Here is a 20,813-nt window from a genome sequence, read left to right as displayed (position 1 = left end):
ACATAAAGTAGATGCATATTAGTGGTATGCTTAAGTAATGTTAATGATTGAATAGCCTATCTATTAGTAATTACACTGATTAAGTAAAAGTTTATCAGTAGTAGTCTTTAGAACTATTACTAATTGATTAGGTTATACGTGAGAAATGTTAGCGATTAATTTGGTTATAAATTGATACTTACAAAAAGTAGATACGTATTAGTGGTATCCTTAAAGTGTATATATATATATTAGTAGAAGTGTATTGGTAGTATTCTTAGTTCTCACACTCAGTAGAAGTGTATTAGAAATATATCAATAAGAAATGTTAGTGTTTGGTTAGCTTATAAATGGATAATTACAGAAAGTAGATATGTATTAGTGGCCGTATCCTTAAGTAATATTAATGATTGATTAGCCCATGTATTAATAATTAGACTAATTAAGTAGAAGTGTATTAATAGTATTCTTAAGAACTATTACTGATTGATTAGCTTATACATTGAGAATTACACTAAGTAGAAGTGTATTAGTAATACCAGTAAGAAAAATTAGTGATTGATTAGCCTATACACTGAAAATTCTACTAAGTAGAAGTGTATTAGCAGTGTCTTAAGAAATATTACTCATTGTTTAGTTTATAAAATGATAACTACACTAAGCAGAAGTGCATTAGTGATATCCTTAAGTAATATTAGTTATTGATTAGACTATTAATTGATACTTACTTACATGAAAAGTGGTTTAGTAGTAATTATCTTGTAAATTAATAATAACATTAGCTTATGATTTATTTTAAATTATTAATATTTGTAAGCACGTGATTTTTGCTTCGCGGACAATCACTCCAAAAAAAAGAAATCAAAATAATGGCAAATGGCCTCGCTGTACAATTTTCGATTTTTATGTGACATGTGTTGGTAGTCATTTGTGGTTCTGTCCATTGTTCATTTAATCCCATCAAACAAAATACAAAATATGTATTTCATGTGTAATTAAACCATAATTCGGTCATTAAAAGAAAATTCACAAAAATATGCATCTTTTATTCTAGGATGTGATTTAACCTATTTAAATATTTTAATATGTGTGAGATAAAGGTGTTAAGTGTTAATTAATGGGTGTTTTTATCTCGTTTTTATTTTTAATTGTGTTTAAAATTAGAAAACAAAAGAAAAAATGCAAATTGTTTAGGAAATCGGACTTGGGCCTATTTTCATTTTTAAAATTGAGGCCCAAAATCAACCCACATCAGCCAGCCCAAGCAACCCATCCCCAGGCCATCAAAACGACGTAGTGCAACACTAAAACTACGTCGTTTCAGGGACGGTTAATCTGAGCCATTCATCTCCATTGATCCAATGGCCTTTATTGGCCCTCATGACCCGACCCATCCAAAATTACACCCCCGATGCACCCAACCACCCTGAACATGAATCCCTTAACCGTTCACCTCGAATCACCCCGTAGCTTCTCGAATCTTCAATCGAAGATTCGAGCAAAAACCAGATCTACACCCCTTGACCCCAAACTCACACCACACATCTCCTGACTTCCCTCACCCCCTGAATGACTTTGGTTCCGTTCGAATCTGACTGGAACTGAACGGATCCCGAATCAGACCACCAAGAACCCTAGAACTTAGAGTTATGGAGGTCTGTCCGAATCAGCAACAGGATCAGGGTCTAATAGACTTTTGCCGAGGTGTTCTCAGTTGAGAACACTCCGATTAAAGTCCATTCGACCCCAAAATGATCTGGTCCGAGTCCGAGCTTTTCAGTCTTAATTTCATTTCCCTGAGGTAACTCTTCTTTTCTTTTGTCCTCCTAAAATCAATCTGTCGCTCATGTTCTGGTTTGGGTTGGTTTCTGATTTGTCTGTCCATGTGTGTGAATTTTGAGTTAAATGTTTAGTTTGTTTTATAATTTTGATGATTGTTTGCTGTATATCATAGTTTGTGTAGTCGTTTAAATAAGTGTCGTCAACTAAATTCACTTGAAAGATTAGAAAATCAGGAGTTGAATTTCAGTATTGATTACTATGCCTGTTTCTTGTTGGTATTACTTGTATCAGCATGACCAACTCGTACCCTTTAATTGGTACCCCTGTTTGATTGGATTGGAATCATTGGCTGAACTTAGGATGAAAATTGATTGTTAGCTGTGGAAAGCTAACAGATCCACCTGAAGTCAGCATTGAGTTTAAGATAAGTAATTAGTGGTCAGTAATTAGTTAAAATCAGAGAGGTTTATATACTGGCCATTAGGAGTTAGGGTAATACAGTAATGTGCAAAAGTCTAAGGGTAATTTTGGCATTTAACAAAGCTTGGTCAGGAATTAACTTAAGAGCATGTCAAGTGGTAATTAAAGTACTATTAACCTAATGACAATGGGGAACAAAACATAAGAGCATGGGAAGTAAATGAATACTTTAAACCCATAACTCTTGATTAGAACAATAGGACAAAGCATGGGGGGCTGAGGAGTTTACCAAGAAAAATGCCTTTAGGCATGGGGAGTTAAGGGGTATGGGCAGACTGCAATTTGCAGGATCCAGGCAGCTTGACTGTACTGGGTTATTAGCCTATAAATAAGCTGTTTCAGAACATAAAAGGGGCTGGACACTTTTAGTCTTCAGAGAGGGAAAAACAGAAAGAAATTTCAGAATACTGTGAATGAGTACTGTCTGAAAACTGCATAAGAGTTCAAGTTGGTCAAGCTATCTTTGCTAATTATTGTTGGTTATTTGCCGAGATGTTTGTGATTGTTGAACTGCTGGTGCTGTTACATTGAATACTCTGATTTTCTGTTGGTTCACCATTCTGTTTCTGGGATTGCTTGTTTATTGCTCGACCACTTGTGAGCTTCATCATTGCGGCTGGTTGTTTGTTGCTGTGTTGTTGCTGTTTATCTGCTATTGTTGTGTTTGTTGCATACTACTCAGCTGATCATTCTCCTTCTTTTGCTTTGCTATACCAGGTACACGACTAATAGTGTCCATGTAATTTGCAAGTTGAGCATGAATACAAAAGAGAAGAGTTGAAGATTGTTTATTTTTAGACATAGCCTGTATACTGAATATCACGGGATGTATAGTAGTCTTACATTTCTGTTTGGATACTTGAGTTAACTCTCATACATAGCAAATGTCAATTGTAGGGTAACTTGATATTTTAGTATGTGTGTAGGTTGATAGATGGAAGGTGTAACAGTATAATAAGCTATAGCTCAGAAGATAGCTATGTCTGTGATTAGCATGTCCATCAAGGCATGAAAATTATCCATCATTAGTTAATCTCCTTCCCTTTTGATAAACTGCCTTATTACAATTGATAAGCCACACCTTTAGAACAAAGAACATAAGTTTACGGTCTCAACCTCATGAAGGTCGAGCCCAAGTTGAAACGGACCAAACAGGTCCTCGTCGGAAAATCAGTGGCCCAGGCCTGGCCAATCCTGCATAAGCCGGGTTTGGGCCCATGAGCACTCGATCGCTTGCCCGTAGGCGAGGCCCTGTTTCTGATTTTTGTAAAAGCATTCGGAATCAAGCGAGGCCCTGTTTCTGATTTTTGTAAAAGCATTCGGAATCCTGCTATAAATAACCTGCAAAGCATGTAATTAACTAGGGCTATTTCTGCTTCCAATTAGTAGAGACAAACGCGACAAGAAACGTAGCTACTATAGGGCATCCTTCCAAAATGAAGACGAGATGAGCCTCGACAAATAAAAACGCACAAGCTGCGGGGCCCTCGTTAAATGTATATATCAAAGCACTTAGCTTCCAGGGCGGGCCGTTTAGCAAATCTCACGGTCTTCCCAGAATAATAACGCGATAGTCTCTTTAAGCGCGTATTTAATAATGTTATCTTCTTAAACTCGGGTGCACATTTATGTGACCCAAATCCAAATCTCAATGGAATCGAAATGTGTCTCTAATCACGGGTACATTGATTGTGGCGTGGTCGGAGATGCATTTCCATGATGTTGCAAATTCCTTTTAATAATGAATGAGATGAGCCTCGACAAACAAAAAATGCACAAGTTGCGGGGCCCTCTAAATGTATGTATATTAAAACACTTAGAATTCGGGACAGGCCGTTTAGCGAATTTTACGGCCTTCCCCAAAATAACAATACGCTAGTTGCGTTAGGCACGTCTTTAATAATTTATTTTCCTTAACTCGGGTGCACATTTATGTGACCTAAATCTAAATCTCAACCGAGTCGAGATATGTCAAACAACCACGGGTGCATTGATGTAACGTGGTTCGAGATATGTTTCCACGACGTTGCAATTCTCGTAAAAATAATAACAATAATTAAGAAAGCGGTAAAAAGATAAAATTTTGCACATAAGCTCATATTTGTATAAAATCAGATAATCAAGCCGAATATAACAGTTGAGCGACCGTGCTAGAACCACGGAACTCGGGAATGCCTAACACCTTCTCCCGGGTTAACAGAATTCCTTATCCGGATTTCTGGTACGCAGACTGTAATATGGAGTCATTCTTTTCCTCGATTCGGGATTAAAATTGGTGACTTGGGACACCCTAAATCTCCCAAGTGGCGACTCTGAAATAAATAAATAAATCCCGTTTCGATTGTCCTTTAATTGAAAAAAACTCCCTACGCCCCTCGCGGGGGCAGAAAAAGGAGGTGTGACAATATTAATTTTATTGTTAGTTAATGCTAAAAGATGAATTACATTGAAAATATTACAATTATGGGCATAATATTTTCAGAATTAAATATTTTCAGAAACTTAAATATTACACATAAATTATACAGTAAGAAGAATTATATGTTATGTTTTTGTAAAATAATAGTTTGATTTTTATTGATTCATAGTAATTTGTTAGCTATAATTTAATTAATTGTCAATTTGATATTTTATATAATAATTACTTACTAGGTAATTTGTTAGGTATGGTATTTGGTATTTTTTTTAAAATACTGAAATACTGATACCGTATCGAAATATATACTATTACATAATATAAAGATGAATTCCCTTGAAAATATTACAATATATATATATATTATTTATTACATAAATATAGTTGTAAAATTTTACTTCCCTTTATTCTTAGTTATTATTTTTTTTAAACATTTCCCACCTTTTATTTTCACTATACGTTCCTTTCCCCCCAATTTTTTGGTTACCCACTTACACCGGTCGTTTTCCCTTTTAGTTTTAGGTTTAGAAATCTAAAATTCATCATTTTCAAACCTTACTTCAACTTAGACAGACCATATATAAATCTCTCCAGCTCTCTCACTGTGAGTTGCGCCTGATTTCTAGCTTTTGCCTTCTCTCGCGGTTCGCAGCAGGTACGATCTCGATCCCCCCCTCCTCTCTCTATCTAGCTATCTATATTCCGCTCCTCTTCTCTGTTTCATCTCTCTCTCTCTCTATCTCGCTCTCTCAATCTTCTGCTTCTTTTCTCTGTGTGTTCATCTCTTGCTTTTTAAATGTTTTGTAAGTTACTATTGAAAGAAGATGTGCACAAGTGGGTTAGGGTTTTTGATACGATTAAAATTACTGAAAAAAGACAAAGGTGATTACAATATTGTAGTAAAATTGAGTTCTGATACATTATTTTTTATGTTCTTTTGGTGGTAGATTATCGTTTCTTTGCTCTCAATTTTCTTTTTTACTTGATTCTGATAAGTCATCTTTATCATGGAAATTGCCCTGTTGCTTTCATTCTATTGCTCCAAGAGGAAACAATATTAATGTAATTTTGTATGTTGCAAAATTTATTAGTATTAATATTGGTTTACTGTTTCATTTTTAAGGTTACTAATTTATACAGTACTTACTACAGGCAATCTGTATTAGTTTTAATTTATTGTAATATGATAGTGTAAAGTCTTATATACAGTATCATTTACTCCTATAAAATTAGATCTGTTTGAGTTTTCTTTTCTTTCTTCCTCCTGCAATTATAGCTAGCATGCAGTTTTCTGCAATTTGTACTCCTCTGTAAATGACATATTATTGATTTTGAAATGGTTTGCCATCTGAGATGAATCTATTATCTTGATTTATCCACCATATATAACAATGAACTTTGTCCACCACCATTAAATGTTACGGAAGCCAAATGTATATAGTGCGAATAAGTCACAACTACTATACCAAAAATTATGACAGTCACCAAATAATAAATAAGACAATAAAGCAACAATAAAGGGAACACCAGAATTTACGAGGTTCGGCTAATTTTGCCTACTCCTCGGACACAACCAATATTTTATTCCACTCCAAAAATACAAGTGAAATAATACTAAAGAGAGAAGATACAAATGTCTTAAACAGATGAGAAGGCAAATGAGAGGTGTATTTAAATCCTAAACATTAAGCCTTCTTTTATAGGGGGAAAATCCCCCCAAACTCAAGAGCCCACCGATGCGGGACAAAACATTTGCCAAACTTCAACAAATCTCCACCTTGGCAAAATTCTACATCTTCAATTTTCTTTCAATAACAAATTTTAAATTTTTTGATTGTGTCTAAATCTTCAATCTTCAGTGTTCAACAATATTGATCAAATCCAAACAATGTTGAAACTTGATCGCAGTCACCACCTTTGTCAGCATATCAGCAGGATTCTCCGTAGTATGAATTTTCTTCACCGTGACTCCTCCTTCTTCTATGATTTCTCGTACGAAATGATACCGAACATCAATATGCTTCGTCCTTGCATGATAAACTTGGTTCTTCGCTAATTGAATATCACTTTGACTATCACAAAAAATTGTGATACCTTTTTGTTCAACACCAAGCTCCTTTAGCAATCTTTGAAGCCAAATTGCCTCCTTCACAACCTCTGTAATAGCCATGTACTCTGCCTCTGTTGTAGACAAAGCAATTGTTGACTGCAAAGTAGACTTCTAACTAACTGGTGCCTTTGCAAAAGTAATCACATAACCAGTAGTTGATCTTCGTTTGTCCAGATCAGCCGCAAAATCTGAGTTACAATATCCAACTACAGCCTGATTATCTTCCTACTCAAAAACTAACCCGACATCTATAGTATTATGAATATAGCGTAGAATCCACTTCACAGCTTGTCAATGCTCCTTCCCTGGATTGTGCATATATCTGCTAATAACTCCAACAGCTTGTGAAATGTCAGGCCTTGTACAAACCATTGAATACATCAAGCTACCAACAGCGTTTGCGTATGGTACCTTTGACATATACTCTCGTTCTGCTTCATCCATTGGCGACATAGTAGTACTTAGCTTAAAATGGGAAGCAAGTGGAGTACTAACTTGCTTAGTCTTGTTATCTATGCCAAAACGTTGAAGTACTCTCTTCAAATATTCCTTTTGAGATAAACAAAGTTTCTTTGAACGTCTATCTCTAATCATCTCCATGCCAAGAATTTTCTTTGCCTCACCCAAAACCTTCATCTCGAACTCCTTCTTCAGTTGAATCTTCAACTTATCAATTTCTTCCGAATTCTTGGAAGCTATCAACATATCATCAACATATAGGAGAAGATATACAAAGGAACCATCTTTAAGCTTGTGCAAATACACACAATGATCGTATTTGCTTCTCTTATACCCTTGCCGCAACATAAACTCGTCAAATCGCTTGTACCATTGTCTAGAAGATTTTTTTAATCCGTACAACGATTTTTCAAGTTTGCACACCATATTTTCTTTTCCAGCAACTTTGAATCCTTCTGGCTGAGTCATGTAGATTTCCTCCTCCAAGTTTCCATGTAAAAACGCAGTTTTTACATCCATCTGAACTAGTTCCAAATCAAATTCTGCTACCAAAGCCAACATAATTCTAATGGAGGAATGTTTTACAACTGGAGAAAACACTTCATTGTAATCAATTCCCTCCTTTTGAGCATATCCTTTGGCCACCAATCTTGCTTTGTAGTGAACATCTACTTGGTTAGGAAATCCTTCTTTCTTTGCAAATACTCATTTGCACCCAATTGCTTTCTTTCCCTTCGGGAGATTGGCCAATCTCCATGTATGATTCTGATGAAGGGACTTTATTTCATCATTCATGGCAATCCTCCACTTATCTTCTTCTGAACTTTAGACAGCGTCTTTATAAGTGGTAGGAACATCATCAGCTACAATTGAGGTTGCACAAGCAACCGTCTCTATGAGACGAACAGGTTTCGTTATTGTTCTTTTTGGCCTGCTGGTTGCTATTGATTCAAGTTATTGTTGATGTTCCTGAGTTGGAATCTCCTCTACTGGCTCTCCTTCTAGAGGGTAATCTTCATTTGTTTCCTTCCTACTTCTTGTGTAGGAAAAATAAATTTTCCCTCAAACTCCACTTGCTTAGAAGCACCTTCATTTTGTTTGGTATCTTCTGTTACCTTATTTACCCGAGCAGATTCATCAAATGTAACATCCCTTTTGAATATTACTTTCTTTGTCATACGACACCATAAGCGATATACTTTGACTCCAGAAGTAATTCCCATAAAGATAGCCTTCTTTGCCCTTGGATCCAATTTTGACTCTGTCACATGATAATATGCAGTTGAGCCAAACACGTGCAAAGACTCATAATCTACAACAGGCTTTCCATACCATTTTTCAAATGGTGTCTTGCCATCAATAGCAGCAGATGGTAGATGATTAATGAGGTGGCATGCATATGTAATTGCCTCAGCCCAAAATTCTTTGCCCAAGCCAGCATTGGACAGCATACACCGTACCTTCTCCAGCAAGGTCCGGTTCATACGTTCTGCCACTCCATTCTGTTGTGGTGTATGTCTAACAGTGAAATGTCGGACGATACCATCATTTTCATAGACCTTATTGAAATTATCATTTTTGTATTCACCTCCATTGTCTGTGCAAATACACTTGATCCTCCTGCCTGTTTGATTCTCCACCATCGTCTTCCATTTGAGAAAAATTCCCAGCACTTCATCTTTGCTTTTCATTGTATACACCCACACTCTTCGGGAAAAATCATCAACAAAGGTTCCACAATAGTGCTTCCCACCCAATGAAGGTGTTTTGGAAGGACCCCAAACATCAGAGTGTACATAATCCAAAATGCCTTTAGTATTATGGATCGCTGTACCAAATTTAACCCTTGTCTGTTTCCCTTTGACACAATGCTCACAAAACTCCAAGTTGCAATTCTTTACTCCTTTTAACAATCCTTGATCTGATAGAGTTTTCAAGGATTTTCCTCCAGCATGTCCCAAGCGCATGTGCCATAGCTTGGTTGCTTCTGCCTCTTTGTCGTCACTGGATGTCACTGTCGCTGTCCCAATAACTGTACTGCCATGATAGCGGTACATATTATTATTCTTCCGATTAGCCTTCATTACCACTAGTGCACCAGAGCATACTCTCATCACTCCATTTTCTACAATGATTTTGGACCCTTTTGATTCTAGGGCTCCTACAGAGATGAGATTCTTCTTCAAATCCGGTACAAATCGAACATCTGTTAATGTTGTGATCATTCCATCATGCTTCCGTAATCGTATTGAACCAATGCCATATGAGGTAAGAGAGTTGTTATCCGTTGTGTGGATGACTCCATATTCTCCTTCTTGAAATTCCACAAACCAGTCCTTGTTGGGACACATATGATAGCTACAAGCCGAGTCCATCAACCATATGTCTGATGATATTGATGACTCTGTTGTAACTAATGAGAAGTCTGAATCATCACAATCAACTACATTTGAATCCATAATGGCCTTTCATTGTTATGTTTGGCCTTATTCTTCAACTTCGAACAGTCTTTCTTCCAGTGCCCTTTTTCTCGACAAAAGGCACATTCATCTTTGCTGGGTCTGGATCTTGAATTGGATCTTCCCTTCTTTGTCCTCGTTTGATTTTGAGGACGACCCCTCACAAATAGTGCTTCTACTTCTCCGCCCTTCTATTTTTCTCGATTTCTTTGTTCATAGCTGTACAAAGCCGAACAAACTTCTCTGAGAGAAACTTCATCATTTCCATGGAGTAGAGTAGTTTCAAGGTGCTCGTACTCATCAGGAAGTGACACCAACAACATCAACGCCAAGTCACCATCATCATAAGTTTTATCCATATTTTGCAAATCTGTGACCAACTTATTGAAACTGGTGATATGTTCATTCATCGTGGTACCAGGAACATAGGTGAAGTGAAACAGTTTCTTCTTCATGTACAATTTATTTTGACTATTTTTCTTTAAAAATTTATCCTCCAGTACTTTCCATAATTTACTTGCAGAAGTTTCTTTTGTGTATGGATATTTCTGCTCTCTAGCAAGGAAGGATCGAATGGTACCGCAAGCAACACGGTTAATAATTTTCCAATCTTCTTCTCCAAGAACATCTAGTCTCTTTTCTTCAATGGCAAGATCTAGCCCTTATTGAAAAAGGACATCTAGAACCTCGCCTTGCCACATCTCAAAACGCCTGGACCCGTCAAAAATTTCTACCGCAAATTTCGCATTTGACACAATTCTTGTCATAAACGAAGATGCCAATGATGACGTATTGTTGACACTTGATGTAGATTCTTCTTGTTTATTGTCTCCCATATTTAACACAAATATTATTTAATAGCTGACGACACAAATCAAGATTATTTCCTTTCTCTATGTAGAAGATCAGACTAAGCTGCAACCACAGAGTATACTGAGACAAAACCTTGACTCAGTTACCAAGATAAATCTTTTCTGATGTGGAAGATCAGACTATGCTGCAACCACAGAGCATACTTAGACAGTACCTTGGCTCTGATACCAATTGTTACGGAAGCCAAATGTATATAGTGTGAATAAGTCACAACTACTATACCAAAAATTATGACAGCCACCAAATAATAAATAAGACAATAAAGCAACAATAAAGGGAACACCAGAATTTACGAGGTTCGGCTAATTTTGCCTACTCCTCGGACACAACCAATATTTTATTCCACTCCAAAAATACAAGTGAAATAATACTAAAGAGAGAAGATACAAATACCTTAAACATATGAGAAGGCAAATGAGAGGTGTATTTAAATCCTAAACATTAGGCCTTCTTTTATAGGGGGAAAATCCCCCCAAACTCAAGAGCCCACCGATGTGGGACAAAAAATTTGCCAAATTTCAACATTAAACATGATAGAGCTTAGCTTAACTGCAGTTCATGATACAATGGAGTATGTTTTTTCTATACAATGGAGTCTTAGACAGGATGAAATGAGAATTTCTCGAGCTGTTGGCTCCCTGCAGATTGCGGGAAGTAGCGCAGTCGGCCATAGTTGTTCCATCTTTGTCTTTTACTTCTTAGCTTAATCAATTTACTTTTTTTTTTGAGTTTTGCAAGCCTTTTGGGAGTTATCTATCACACACTTTCTTTTCCATCCCATCCAAAATAATTAACAGTGTCCATACTTACTTTTACGTAACTTAAATATCTACTCTACTGGTTAGTCATACAAGTTTTCTACCGATTTGCTTTGGTGGGAAAGTTTACTCTAGCTTATGTTTTTTCGGGTTAATCTGACATGTAAATGATTCAATTGCAGCGAATCCATTTGTACCCCACAAACCATCAAAGAACAACAATCTGGAGCTCCATTAATATGTACTGCCCCGTTAAAAGGTGTGTCTAACAACTTGGAGTTCCATGTTGATGGACTTTCTTTTGAGTCTGGATACATTTTTATTCCCTGGTCTCAAAGTAATGTAGATTCTTTTGTTTTCCGAAAATTATCTTGGAGTGAATAAAAAGTGTATAATAATATATAAAAATGTATATATATATATATATATATATATATATATATATATATATATATATATATATATAGCTTATATACTATATACTATATTATACTATATTCTTTTACCTTCGTATCTTATAAAAGGCTATAGTAAGAGATGATACTAATATGACAGAGTAATATAGAGCAAGAAAATATTATGTAGCAAATAATAAATTTGTTGTTTGTATATGTAGATGGAACATCATATATGGATGTACGATAGGAATCTTCCTAATCGGTGGGGTTTAAGAGATGAATTTGTACAAGGTGTTGATGATTCTTTTATAAAATTCTTTTATAATGATTGTTTATATACTAAATTTCACTTTTAATGTAGAATCGGTATAGAGAAGCAGTGGAAGAGCTCGCTAGGAGTCAGCTGACCGATGAGCAAGGCCAGCCAATCATGCCATCGGAGGAAGAAACTCTCCCATTGTGGTTGAACATGGTTGGAGGCGTGTATAAGGGTAGAGCATACAGCCTTTCCTCCGAGCGCAATTTTCATTGCCTTGCGTGTGGACTACAAGGTATATATTTTTTGGTTAATAAGCTCTTCTTTTTGTTAGTTGTGTTTCGGAGTCAGTTAAAAGAATAACACATTCTGGAAATACAACCTTTTGGTTTCATGTGTTTTCATGTATGGTTCAGTTCGGCTATCAAAAAGTATATGGATTAGATAACTGTAATGTCTGTTACTTCAATCAGTTTTTTTATAATGCAAATATTGTGAATTAAACCATAATGGATAAGGTGCTGCATATTAGGTTCTAGCATAGCGCAATATATATTTTCTTGCATGTTAGTTCACCCTTGAGAAGTCAGAGATCGATCTTATTTGCTGCCAGGAGATCTGATTACTTTACTTGTTTTGTTCTTTTAGGCACTCAATTTTTTTTTGATATTTGCTTTTAATCCATGAATTTGGATTTCCCTTTCTTGATGTCTTTTCCAACGCTTAATATTTTATGAATTTCCGATGCGGAATAAGATTGACTAACTATGAATTACTTTTGTGATGCAAGTCGTTAAAATGTTGCTTGGATAATGTTATACTATAGAGGTTATGGGTGAGGCAGTGATTCTTCTTGAATATGTGGAGATCTCTTTACAGATTTTCAATCTACACTTAACCACATGACTACAGCTATTATGACTCATCTAAATGCCTTGTTCTGCACTCTTTGAATTGTACTAGTTCTGTGATATGCATTGCTGCAAAATGTTCTTCCCATATCCTTACCGAGAGGAAGGTTGGAGATTCAAATGAGATCCTTATCTTCCTGGAGATGTTCTTTCAATTGTGGAGTTAATACATTAGAAGCTCTTCACAATATTTTGCAACATATTTAATCTTTTCAAGATAATTATGAAATTTAGGGCATTCCTCTATTTCTTGTTTCTGTTATCTCCAATTATTTCCAGTTCTCACTCCCCTGAATTACTCTAGGAATTTGACCTTGCCATTTTGTACTAACTTGGGTCTTTATGCTGGTCTGATAGTATGTTCCTTGGTTGAAAATGCTCATGTTTTCTATTTTTGATGCTTCTGTGTAGTACAGGAATCAGGAATGTTTAGTCCAAAGTCATTGCATTGTTTTAAAATAGTGTTATTCAATTCTAACTCTTCGTGTATTTTTTTCACTTCTCTTTTGTGGATTACAAGGTATTGGTACATCCGTCACCGTGCAAAATGAGGACCTTGAGGAGATGCGTTGAACGATTCAACAACTTTCTAGGAATTGTGCGGATGAACGAGAAAAAAGAAAGCATGAAGAGAAGATTAGAGACGCACTTAGGAATGACATTGACTCCCTCAAAGCTCAAGAGAACCACTTAATCGGCTTGCCCCGCTCTCCGCCAAAAAGCCACATTTATGAAGAGGATGGAAAGTGATGGAAATAATACAAATGATGAATAAGATGAGGGGGAATCCGAAGATGAGTGATTTTATGTTAACTTTGAATGTTACATTTTGGTGTTTGGTTGAATAGTTTTGATGTTTGACGGGATAATTTGGATATTTGGATGATTGATGAGATAATTTGAATGTTTGGATATAGTTTATAAAGTTTTGTTGTTGTTAAGTTGAGTTTTATTGTACCAAATTTATAGAGGGACCTACCGACAGAGTCCGTCGGAATAATTATTCATTTTCAATCCATAATTCTTAATTAGTGAGGGAGTCCGTCGGTAGACTTGAACCAAATTTTCAGATTTGGTTGAAAATACCGACGGATAGATTCATATTTTTAATTTTTATATTACTAAATTAAAATTCTAAACTTACCGATGGCGTTCGTCGGTATTGTTAAATTATTATTTTTAATTTACCGACGGATATCTGTCGGTATTGATATTATTAATATTATATTATTTTATAATAGACCGACGGATATCCGTCGGTAAGTAAAATTATTTGACCAAATGCTGTCAGAAATGTATCGATGACTTTCCGATGGGGTCCGTCGTTAACTTACTGACGGTTTCTGTCGGTACATTTTACCGAAGAAGGATTTACCTACCAACCACTTACCGACGGACTTCCGTCGGTAAAGCTTTGTTACCGACGGACGTCCGTCGATAACTTGCGTCGGTAAACAGGTTATTTTTAGTAGTGTTTTTTGGTGGGCGGTAATGGTGAGTATCAATAATATTGTTAGTAGTAAACTTTGAGAACTTTTTTGACAATATCGCCAAAGGATTGGCTTAGCTCTATATGTTGTTATTTGGCTGCCAGTATGTAATAACTCATATTCAAACTACGGTATATTGGTATTTAAACATAACTTAAATAAATAAATAAATAAAAGGAGAAACCTAATCAATTAAAAGAAAGGGCAAAAGTCCACTAGAATGAAATAAAGAAAAAGCGGTTCAGGGAAGGGATTATGTATTCTAAAGCTTCTACCGAAAGAGAAGCCACCAAACAACTGCTATATGAACCAAAAACAACATAAATACTTCACTCTTGGAAGCTTTAGATTTGGAGAAAACCAACAGAGAATGAATTTCTTTTCTATAGAGAAGGAAACATAGAAAAGCTCCACACAAATAATTTTGAAAGCCAAGGATGAATCGTTTCAATAGCACCTTTGAACCCTAAGCACTTTCGAGTTTCGAGTATTGCGGTAAATATATAAACTCTTTATTTTAATTATGTGGACAGATTCTTTAATAACTTCTTTTCTGAAATTTAAGCAAATTACATAGATTGTGAATAGCTTATTTAAATACCACAAAGAGATAGAGTTACTAGTGTATATTTGAGTGAAGAATTCATTGAAGAAACTATCTTGATAGAGATATGGTGCAATTATTACTTAAGCAAATTTTAGAAGTTTTTAAAAGCATTATGGAATTATGTTTTCTACAGTAAAATCTCAAAAGTTTACATATGGCTTAAGGAGCATGATTAAGATATAAAATAATTATCCCATGGTCTCGACAAATCCAACTCAAGAAAAATAATTGAGAATCAACATAAAACTCCAAGAGTTGGATATTGTAAATTAGTTACGGATTAGCCTAAACAACAAAATTGATAAGAGATCGATATGATGTGATTATAGATTGATTGAAGGAAATCATACGGATTGCATGAGGTGACGCAGTTGGTATTTCGGCACGAGTACTGTGAGTAGTAATCTTACCGCAATTTGTGTTTTCATAACCTACATAGTTTATACATTATTTTAAAAATAAATGTGTTACCGAATGTTTGAAATTGCATGTGGGACAAGTCCTTTACTTGATATGGTACCGAACAGTTTACTTGAGATGTTTACCGGTTAATCTAAATGTTTTCACTGTTACTAGATATGTTTTACCTTTACTTGAGATGTTACAGTTATTTAAATTATTGTCACTTTTACTATACATGTTTTACTGTTACTTGAGACATGATTACCGTCACCGAAATAAAATTACAAGATTTGATAAGAAACGATATGCCCTTTATTATTTTGAAAATACTTTTGTACGAGTATTTACTGTTTACAAGAAAGAGTATCAATGGGAGGAGACTTTGAAGGATCCCGTAGCTAATAGGGGATTCGTTAGACCTGGTGCACCTTGTATTTACAGATTACCGATTACAGTTATAGCCCTCGCTAGTGGGAAGGTAGAACTAGCATACAGTTACAGTTTTCCCTCGAGTAGGGACCTACAGTAATATTTGACTCCTTTTACAAAGGGGTCTACACAGTGATACAGATTACATAATCCTTTCTTGGAAACCTCCCAAACATAAAGATTTGCTAGGAGACAGTGCTTACCGAGTTTATAACCAAATTGTGCAATTGATTTTGGTTAAACGAAACAGATGTGGAGGCTGATTATTGTTTATTCTTTCTAAAAGGGCAGTCTTATTATATTTTCTGCATAATATACTAGCATATTTTCTGACTTTTCCCCAAATAGAAATGGTTGTGGTTAAGTATTATTACTCACTGAGCTAGCGACTCATTCCCCGCTATTTTTTTTTACAGAGACAGGAGTTGACACGAGCGAGGATTTCGTTAATTAGAGTATACGAGTTGACAGTTTCTGGTGAGCCCCGCATTTATTCGCGTGGGCAAATATTGTTATTTATTTGTTATAGTCTCTTTCTCAAAACTCTTAGAGTCCCTCCATAGTCATTTTATTAGTATCATGAATATACATTCGTTATATTGGATTATTCACTAGTATTGCACTTTCTTTCCGTATTTTTGAGATGGGCTTAGTATTATCTTATTTATAAGGTTGGTAGTGTTGGTGAAAACACGTTTGTTAGTTCATGAAGATTGTGGTTGATTTAGGTAAATATTGGTTAGTTGTTAATTGTTTATGAGATAGGAAAACTTTTGGATAGTCCTATGTATTTCTATTCAAAACTTTTGGAGATTAAAAACACCCCCGTTTCAAATGTTTACAGAGTAACACCTTTCTTATATACTTACTTGCATGTGCTTTCTATTGACATGAAGGAAATAAAATCTCTCTCTGGTGCATTTATCTAAGCTCACTTTCTTTTCTTTGTTTCTTTTTCTCTGAAGATTCAAAAAAGCATTAGAATTTATGGTATATTATATTTATGCTCATTAGTAAACAAAGATAGACAATGTTTGAAAAGGTATGTAAATTACAAATAAAATCTGCAAAAACTAATGTAGTTCCATTATAAAAAATTTAAATTGTCCCATTTAAGACATCTAATGTTTTTCTTATTATGTAAGACAAGAACTATATCACTGAGACAAGTTTGCGCTCAGTCTAACATATGGACACTAACATTTAATCATTACTTCACGATTTTGCAGGTGGTATTTTTGGTCAAAGATTGACACGAATAATGCATCACTTTTTGCCAATATGTAAATAGTACTCCTATATATATACATATATACATATATATATATATATATATATGACAAACTTTAGCATCTAATAGTATGGTGTGGATGTAAACAATGTATCATTTAGCAATTATGTAATATCCATGAGTGGATATTTTAATCCAAAATGTATGTAAATGATATCTGGCAATTAGTATGTGATATATCGTGTATATATACGGTTTGATAAATGCTTACATATACCCTAACTGTCGTTTAATCGTTTTTATGTTTTTTCTTTTTCTAATGGGCTCTTATTTGATTTTTCTAATAAACGCCTGTGGCCCATTTTTTGTTTGTTGAAACTGGGTAAATTGCCCTTTTCTTTGGGGAAGTGCACAAACAACCATTTTTAGAATGCTATTTAGGGATTAATCGGTATTTATTTTGTCCTGAAAATATGAATTAAAATTTGAATTTCAGGATATATTTATGCCCCGAAAATTAAATTCAAAAATTAAAATTCAAGACACGTTGCTAATTCATAAATAGAAGCCTTTTAGAGTTGCTACCTCATGTCATTTCTACCTTTTCTTACACCTTCACCACTGAAAGCAGTGGCGCCACACTGCCACTACTGGTGAGGCCCAATAAAAGGAAAAAAATGGACTCACTCATTGACACCATGATAGTTGTTATGGGCGCGTTTTCAGTCCGCCGAAAATCAGCCTGCGCGGCAATCAAGTCCCGCATTTGACTTCAGGCTTCACAACACTTAGCCAGAGTTATAGCAACTTTGGACTTAGATTATTTTTAGACAACTTCAACGTAGTAAGTCTTAAGACTGATTTTAGGCAACGAAATTAAGTAAGGCAACAGAAAATATAGAAGAACACAAGGCACAATATACAAGAAATTCTTTTCCCAACTTTGTATTTAACTCGAGCATACAAAGAAACTCAACTCAAAGTACAGCCGTATACAAAAGATCATCCTTGACCTTAGGCGTTTTCACTCTTCAAAAAAGACTTAGGACTCTTTCCTAACTCTCAATGTGCACTCATACACGTTTTTCACCTCTGTCCACAAGCATAAGGTTGTTGTCCATTTATAACACATGAAACAACCCCTTTGCCTTACACTTGTCGCGCTTAGGCTTAGACACTTGTCCCACACAGCCCACTCTTTTAGCCTAGTGTAGTTGACATCCTCCAACTACTAGGATTATGTAAATCTTGCTAATGATAATGGGATCATGGCCACCAAAAACGTGCTAACACTTCTGCTAGCTTTTAAGCAAAGCCAAGTGCTGCCCATGTGCCGTAACCGCCCTTGGCTTGGTCAATTTGAAGCTTGTTGCCCATTTTCGTTCCTTGAATTGAATCAGGCGCCAATGCCTTGTATTCAGCTGCATTGTAGCCACATTTAGCCTATGTCATTGCCCACGAACATGGCTCTTTGTCGTGCCCCAATGCCATGAAAAGTCTGTCTCGCTCACTGCCTTCCGTTGCACTTTAGCCTGCCTTTGCCACTTCATTTTTCCTTGCCTTGGCATCACTGCCTCATGCCTTGATGCCTTTGTAATGATCAAGTGTCACCCTCAGCCCACAACTCATTGTCAAGCCCTTGCCAACCTGCCTCGCCTCCGTCAAAGCCTTGGCCATTACTTGCCCGTTTCCCTTTTTGCCTTGGTGCTACTCGTGCACCTTAGCTTGGCAACACTCTTGCTGCCCAATGACAACACTCTCGTTATCAAGTCAAGCTCAAAGTGGCGGAGGTCTAAGAATAGTCCACCACATGGATATGGGGAGTTTCTTGAAGGTAAAACTTTTTCATCTAGCTGGGTCTCACTGTGGACATCATGGTGAAAGCTCGTCGTAGAAATATGCATGGAATATGTACAAATAAAGTAGTTGTATATCGGATGTATGTTATTTGCATGTTTAATGTATCACTGAACAGACAGTGACACACACGATAAATAAAATATATACAAAAACATAATTGTATATTTATATATGTATGTCATGTCTGTGTTTATTTATTATGATTCTATATATGTTGTTAGAAAACTCTTGCTACAGAAAATCTGGGTAATAAGGGGCCTAATTTGGCATCTCTGGGAAAAATTTCCTTTTTTTATTTTTCACTAGGTATTTGATATCTACATTGGGGTCTCACTACTCCAAATCACGCTGCTTAAGGCTTATTAAAGGAAGAACTGCTCTGTACTAGTTTTTTCTTTTTTATTTTTAGGGCTCGAACCCGAAGTATTTGGTTAAGGGTGCCCCGACCATGAAAATTAAAAGGAGCATACCTGACACCTTCAATCACCAAAAGATTCCCCGTAGTCGGCAAACTGCGAAATGCGAATCATATATTTCACTTAGTGAAAGAGTCAAGTTTTTATGCTTTTGTCCACTGCGTACGTCCTTTAAGTTTTAGCTTAATTAAACTCGTCCGTCTTGGTGACTTTGTCATGAACAACAGTGAACATATTGTAGTTTCTAAGTATATTTGTTTGACCAAGTACAGTCGGCAACATCTCCTAATTAATAAATGCTGAGAAGGAAAGAACAACACAAATTAAATCTACTCGTTTCTCGGACAAATAAGAATCTTACTCCTATATATATATATATATATACACATCTCAAGAAAGTATTAGACACTCAAGAAATTCAGAAGCAATTTAATTTGAGCACACTAGCTCGTGCAAGTTTGTCAATCAAACATGGTTAATGCTAAGTCGGCTAACTGCTACTGGAACATCGCCTTAGTCCTCACTTTTCTTCTCATTCTGCCTCCTTCCCAGGAACGAGTTCTCAGTATGAACATTTAATTGCTTAAATTTTATACGTTTAATTAGTTGTTGCATAAAATATTTTTCCTTTATCTTTGAACTTACATACTATTTTTTTGTGTGTTTTGTCTCCTCCAGCATCTAACAACAAGATGTTTCACGCTCTTCCACTTTGTACGACAGTTTATAATGTAGATACTGGCGACACTTGCAATAATATTATCCAATCTTTCGATGTGAAAGCAGAAGACTTTGCTTCTTTTAATCCAAACCTTGACTGCGACGACCTTTTTGTGGGCGAATATGTCTGTATCAATGGAACCTTATCTTCTTGAATCCAATTCACCAAGGCCAATAATGTTTTAAATTTAGTACATGCATCTCTAGTGGTAGATGCAAAATCTCTTCGAGTAATGAGATCTATTGGCTACTATTTGTTTTTGTATCCGTTTATTCGAGGTTAAACCAAGAAATTTCTTCAGTTATGTTGTATCAAGTGACGTTTCCACGTAATGGAAATCAGCTGATGATCTGCTAGGTTGGTTATGACTTATATTTTGGGTATTGATCAATAGCGAAAAAACAATATTTATCTATCTGTTCCTTCTCCCGTACTTGCTATTTGTCAAAAAATGACTTCTGAAAATTATATTCGGTGGTGTTAGTTTGAGTTTAGGCTTGAAGATCATACATTAGAAATTGTACACTACCATCAAACAGAGTATAAATTAAAGGTAGTAGCTAGTATGCAATACTCTAAGAAAAGGGGTTTAGTGCAATATAACATTTACTCCTTTGGAAAATTAAAGCATAATTAATAATTATTGAAGTTTGATGCGTGTTAAGGACAACATGTTATGTCGAGAAAGAGACAACCCTAAAAATAGAGAAGATAAAGAATACCAAATTTTATCGTAGAAACCCTTCAAATGAACGTAAAAAAAAATCTTCTTATTC

General features: G+C 35.6%; 1 long non-coding RNA gene across 1 annotated transcript; it reads left to right on the top strand.

Moving 5' to 3' along the window:
• The first annotated feature begins 19,663 nt into the window (after nucleotides 1-19,663).
• LOC142164921 (uncharacterized) lies at nucleotides 19,664-20,452 on the top strand. The gene is made up of 2 exons (XR_012696007.1): nucleotides 19,664-19,881; nucleotides 19,995-20,452. It is a non-coding gene; the product is annotated as an uncharacterized LOC142164921 (long non-coding RNA).
• The last annotated feature ends 361 nt before the right edge of the window (nucleotides 20,453-20,813 follow it).

The sequence above is a fragment of the Nicotiana tabacum genome, chromosome 10, assembly GCF_000715075.1.
Source record: "Nicotiana tabacum cultivar K326 chromosome 10, ASM71507v2, whole genome shotgun sequence".
Taxonomy (NCBI): domain Eukaryota; kingdom Viridiplantae; phylum Streptophyta; class Magnoliopsida; order Solanales; family Solanaceae; genus Nicotiana; species Nicotiana tabacum.
This window is presented reverse-complemented; position numbering and strand designations above follow the sequence as displayed.